Below are 6,256 nucleotides of genomic sequence, written 5' to 3' on the forward strand. Positions count from 1 at the left end.
GCAGTCAATCATTGGTGGGTGTGGGTGGCGTTTACACAGAGCTCTGCATTCGGAGAACTGTTAGATCTGCAGTAGAAAACTTAATTTGTCAAAACTGCAGCTGGCAGCCCAGTAAGATTGACATGGCTGGAAGCCTAATGTCTCTGCCCCTACATTATGCTGCCATGATTGATTACCAAAAACATGGTGACCTGATGGATCACACTAGTGGTAAATGCAGCAACCTTCACCGGGTCATTCCATATCAAGTAAACCAAATATGAATATTTTTTTTACCTGATGTCTTTAGATTTTTTTTATTTTTTGTTTTTATGAAGTACAACTTTAGTTAATTACAAATTAAAAGTTTAGAATTTTTTTTCTTCATCAGTTAATTTTTTACAGATTTTTAAAGTTTTAAAAAAGCGCAGATTTTGGCCTGCTATGGCTTTACATTTTTTATCATCTCGGGCTAGAATTAAGATAAAGAGGTGGGAGAGGCAGCATTTTTCTCAGAACGGTACCGGCTTTCATTTGATATGTCACAAGACTATGTTTCTTTATATTTTGTTTTGGTGAAATCAAATTAAACATTTTGATGCGCAATTCTGAAAAAACGTATGTTTTAAAATTGTGAAAACATGCATGTGTGTTACTTGTGACCTTGTTTATATTTGTACAGGGATTCAACTTGGGACCTATCACATTTGTATTTTTTTTTAAGCCTTGAATCATCTGATTATTTGTTTGTGTGAGTTTCTTCCCTTTTTCTTTTCAAATTACAACTTATTGCATTCAACATTTATATGTAACAATAAAGAAACGCAAAAAACAAATACCATAGTGCCAGAATAAATACATCTTAATCATAACAACTTGCTCAGCATTTTCAACCTGAATGCATTGAACAAGCCAAAAGAAAAAACGTGATCACATCCTCAAGTGTGATTTTCTAAATACAGTCTGATCCTAATTATATGTTAAAAACAGACTAAAAGAGCCAATATTTTTACCACCTATTTATACATGGAACATTTTTTTTTTCTACTATATCACTAAACATGTCATTTCTGAAGTGTTTAAGAAGAATAGTCCAGCAGTTAAATCCTCTACTATAAAATATGAACTAATCAAACAATTAATAGTAGGTTGTTACACTGGCCTTCTATCATCAATGTGTCCCTTCTAGTGGGTGAAATGTCATCTTGTCCATAAGCGCTAACTAGCAATGGCCGTTTCCTTCTGTGTCAGTATGTGCGGCCTGTCATGGTGCTCGGCTCCACCTGAGTTATATCTGATTTTTGTAACTTTTTACAATGTCTGGTTTTCTTGGACACACAAAGGACGGCGCTGGACCAGAAGGTGCAGAAAAGTCCTTGCTACGTCTTCATTTTCACAATCTTTGGAGAGTCCAGTAGCCGTCAGCGCCAATCATATTCACAGGTCACATAGCCAGTTGTGTCATCCATTGCCGATCTTGTGCCGCCTTCTACCACGTCATAGACGTCACTGTCTTTATTTCCACTACATGGGATGACAGTCCGGTATTGCGGAGTCACTGTGATGGGTTCTGCTTCCTGTAACTGATGTTTTCACAAACTCTCCTCCTCTTTGTAGTCCTGGTTTGTACAATACATGAACTGGATGTTAGAATATTTTTCTCCCTACATTTGAGGAGTTACCTCTCCTGGGTGATAAGATTTGGTGTGAATATGGCCTCTGGTGGCCCGAGCTGCCGGCCTGTCATCTGCTCTGCAGTCACCGTCTACCCCTGGTCATTCTCAGCCCTAACAAAGCTTCTCCTCTGTCCTCTCCTGCTTCTAAGCTCTAACATAATAAAATAATACAGGAATATCTAGCAATCATGGATTATTTGGTAATTATAGACCCCACACTGTAAAGGTACCTTCACACGAAACGACGCTGCAGCGATAGCGACAACGATGCCGATCGCTGCAGCGTCGCTGTTTGATCGCTGGAGAGCTGTCACACAGACCGCTCTCCAGCGACCAACGATGCCGAGGTCCCCGGGTAACCAGGGTAAACATCGGGTTGCTAAGCGCAGGGCCGCGCTTAGTAACCCGATGTTTACCCTGGTTACCAGCGTAAAAGTAAAAAAAACAAACAGTACATGCTCACCTGCGCGTGCCCCAGCGTCTGCTTCCTGACACTGACTGAGCTCCGGCCCTAACAGCACAGCGGTGACGTCACCGCTGTGCTTTCACTTTAGGGCCGGAGCTCAGTCAGTGTCAGCAAGCAGACGCTGGGGAGCGCGCAGGTGAGCATGTACTGTTTGTTTTTTTTTACTTTTACGCTGGTAACCAGGGTAAATATCGGGTTACTAAGCGCGGCCCTGCGCTTGGTAACCCGATGTTTACCCTGGTTACCAGTGTAAAACATCGCTGGTATCGTTGCTTTTGCTTTCAAACACAACGATACACAGCGATCGGATGACCAAATAAAGTTCTGGACTTTATTCAGCGACCAGCGACATCACAGCAGGATCCAGATCGCTGCTGCGTGTCAAACGAAACGATATCACTAGCGAGGACGCTGCAACGTCACGGATCGCTAACGATGTCGTTTTGTGTGAAGGTACCTTTAGACCACAGGCTGAACAGATCTGAGATCAAGATTTTCCAGTCCACCACCTGACAGCACCATTGGAGGACGTCCTTCTTATCTGCAGTGGGACAGGAACCACAAGTTAAAAGGACCCTCCCCACTCCACCCACCAGTGTTTTTCCTGTCCCACTGCGGATAGGAACTGCAAGACGTAGCCTCCGACGGTGCTGTGCAGATGGTGGGGATCGGGGGGCCCAGCCTTTCCCTTCCCCGCCGCAAGATATCTGCGGCTGATACCTGCGATGGGGGGTCCCTCAGCCTCCCCCAGTGTAGCGCTGCTCCTGGGGCCAAGGTCCGTTTCTCCTTGCTGGGGCTCGGCCCGGGCGCTGTCTGCTGCAGCGGCGGCTGTTCCCGCATGCGGCCGCAGCCGTTTCGGCGGGGGCTCTCTGTGCAGCAGCCGCTGCCGGCTCCAGGACACGCGGCCGCGTCACTTCCGGTCGGCGGCCGCGTCACTTCCGGTCGCGGCAAGCATCGGACCGGAGGACGCCAGCGGCAGCGCCGGCCTTCAGGAAGGCCTTTTCTCAGCATGGTCGACCGCGCGGGGCGCGGTAAGGAGGCAGGATCAACCAGGTAAAACCTATATAAGCATACAATGGGGGTCGTTGTTCCGCCGGCTATCCTGACAAAAGGTGCACACGGCTGTATTGTAATATTCTCATCATGGAGGACACTACCAGACCTGAGGGGACTGACCAGCTTCAGGGGCACGTGAGTAGGCTATGTAAAGCCATACCACAAAGCCCACCCCTCCCCCCCCCCCCCCTACTTACGGTGCCACGTATGTCTATTTACCCTAGGCTGAGCCTCCCATCCCCACAACTGAAAGGAAAAAATCGGGGAAGAATAAATGCCCGATTTGTGCCACTAAGTTTCCAGAAAATTGGCGGAAACCATTGTGCAGATCGTGCACATCCAAAATTGTGGGTGATGAGCAGACGGCACTACTATCCAGCATGAGGACCATGATTCGACAGGAGGTTCAGGCTTCTATCTCAGGCTTGAATCTTCCCCAGACTCAGTCAGAACCACAGACTTCACGGAAGAGGCCAAGGGAGTCTAGCCCTTCTTCCGAGGGTGAGGTTTCGGAGGATTCTGACCAGGAAGAAAGAGACGGATCTGTGGGCAAAGGGAAGAGATATCTCTTCGCCGCAGCAGACACAGATGAACTTCTTTATGCTGTACGTAACACCATGCAGCTACAAGATACACCAGAGGAAACCTCGATCCAGGACGAGATGTTTGGCGGATTACATGCCCAGGTGACAAAAGTCTTCCCCGTCAACAACCACATCCGTTCCATGATCCTGGAAGAGTGGCAGGAAGCGGAGAAGAAGCTAGTGATTCCCAGGGACTTTGGACTTCGTCTGCCCTACAACCCTGAGGACATTAAAGTGTGGGATGAAGTTCCCAAGATCGATGTCCCACTAGCAAAGGTGGCGAAGAAGACCTCAATTCCATTTGAGGACTCTTCCGCGTTAAAGGATCCTATGGATCGTAAAGCGGATGGTTTGCTAAGGAGAACTTGGGAGTCCTCCGCGGCAATAATACGGGCCAATATAGCGGCAACTTCCGTAGCCCGGTCAATGCACTTATGGATTGATGACTTAGAGGATCACCTCAAAGCCAAGACTTCTAGAGAGGTTATCCTTAAATCATTGCCTTTCCTCAAACTCGCAACAGGCTTTATGGCGGACGCTTCTGCCGAATCTGTACGGTTTGCGGCTAGAAGCGAATCCCTGTCTAATGCGGCCAGAAGAGCCATATGGCTAAAGACCTGGTCGGGGGATCTCCAGTCAAAAAATAAATTGTGTGGAATCCCATTCTCAGGAAATAAAGTATTTGGGCCGATTCTAGACGATATTCTAGAAAAAGCCTCAGATAAAAAGAAGGGTTTTCCTGAGGAGAATACCAAAAAATATCAACCCTTTCGTAGGTCCCGACCTGGTCAGAGGACAAACTACAAGGGGAAAGGGAAGACTGGGAGGTGGTCTTATCCCAAGGGTGGAAAGGGTAGAGACTCCATCTTCCCTAGTGCAGGCACACCAAAGTCAAATAAATGACATAAAGGTGGGAGGTCGATTACAGAAATTTCTAGGGGGTTGGCAGAAGGTATCCCAGAATCCTTGGATTCTACAAGTAGTTGCACAGGGATACAAATTAGAGTTCTCCAGCAGTCCCCCAGAAAGATTTGTAGTGACCCGACCTTGCCCGCTCTCCGACTCCTCCATGTGGACAAACATTCAGGAGCTGTTAGAATTAGAAGCGATTGTGCCAGTTCCCATCTCAGAAAGAGGCAGAGGCCATTATTCCCATTTGTTTTCAATAAAGAAACCATCTGGAGACTCCCGGACGATTATAAATTTAAAACCATTAAACAAATGGGTCCGGTACAAAAGATTCCGGATGGAATCTATAAGATCCAAGACGCCTCTAATAGACAAAGACATGGTAATGTGTACCCTAGACCTAAGCAACGCATACTATCATGTCCCGATACACCTCTCCTACCAAAAGTTCCTGAGGTTCGCCATAATGAACAGGGGGATTGTACATCACTTCCAGTTCAGATGTCTCCCCTTCGGGCTTGCTTCAGCGCCCAGAATCTTTACCAAGCTGATGTCGGAAGTTGTGGCCTATCTAAGGAATCAGAATGTGACCATAGTCCCATACCTGGACGACTTCCTGATAATGGCGAAATCACAGAAACCCCTCAAGATAGACTGCACGTTCAATCTTTCCATCCTACAGGAGCTGGGGTGGATCGTGAACTGGAAAAAGTCCTGCCTGGTCCCAAATTCCAGAATAAAATTTTTGGGAGTGATCTTAGATTCCAATCTAAGAACATCTTTTTTACCAGAAGACAGACAAGAGACCTTGATCAGGCACATCCACCATTTCAGAAGAAGTACCCCCTCCATAAGAGAGGCAATGAGGATACTCGGTTTCATGACAGCATGCATACCCTGTGTGAGATGGAGCCAATTCCACTCGCGGAAGTTGCAAAGAGAAGTCCTAGGATCTTGGAACAGAAAACAAAGTTCCCTAGACAGGAAGATGCTTGTGTCTCCTTCGGTAAAGAAATCCCTAACCTGGTGGACCACACCAGCGAACCTGAGAGAGGGAGTTCCATGGATACTCGATCCCTGTGTTACAGTTACCACAGACGCCAGTCAATACGGATGGGGCGGTCATATAGGGAGAACATACTACCAGGGAGAATGGACTCCTCAAATTGCCGCAAGATCGTCGAATTTCAGAGAGCTGTACGCGATCTGGAAAGTGTTGTGCCAGGCCCAGTCATTGGTCCGAGACAAACACGTGAGAATACTGTCCGACAATGTCACAGCAGTGGCATTTCTGAGACACCAGGGAGGTCCGAGACATCCACCACTGCAACACTTAGCAGACCAGATTTTCAGGTGGGCAGAAAGATCTGTCAAATCCATCTCGGCAGTTCACCTGGAAGGTGCCAAGAATCAGGTTGCAGATTTCCTGAGCCGAAAGTCGGTACATCCCGGAGAATGGGAATTGAACCCGGAAGTATTCAGCAGTCTGTGCCAGAAATGGGGAACGCCTCAGGTGGACCTCTTTGCCACCAGGTCAAACACAAAGGCCAGAGCATTTTTTTCTCTGAATCCTCTAGATGGAGCCA

Source organism: Ranitomeya variabilis, chromosome 3 (assembly GCF_051348905.1).
Source record: "Ranitomeya variabilis isolate aRanVar5 chromosome 3, aRanVar5.hap1, whole genome shotgun sequence".
Classification (NCBI taxonomy): Eukaryota; Metazoa; Chordata; class Amphibia; order Anura; family Dendrobatidae; genus Ranitomeya; species Ranitomeya variabilis.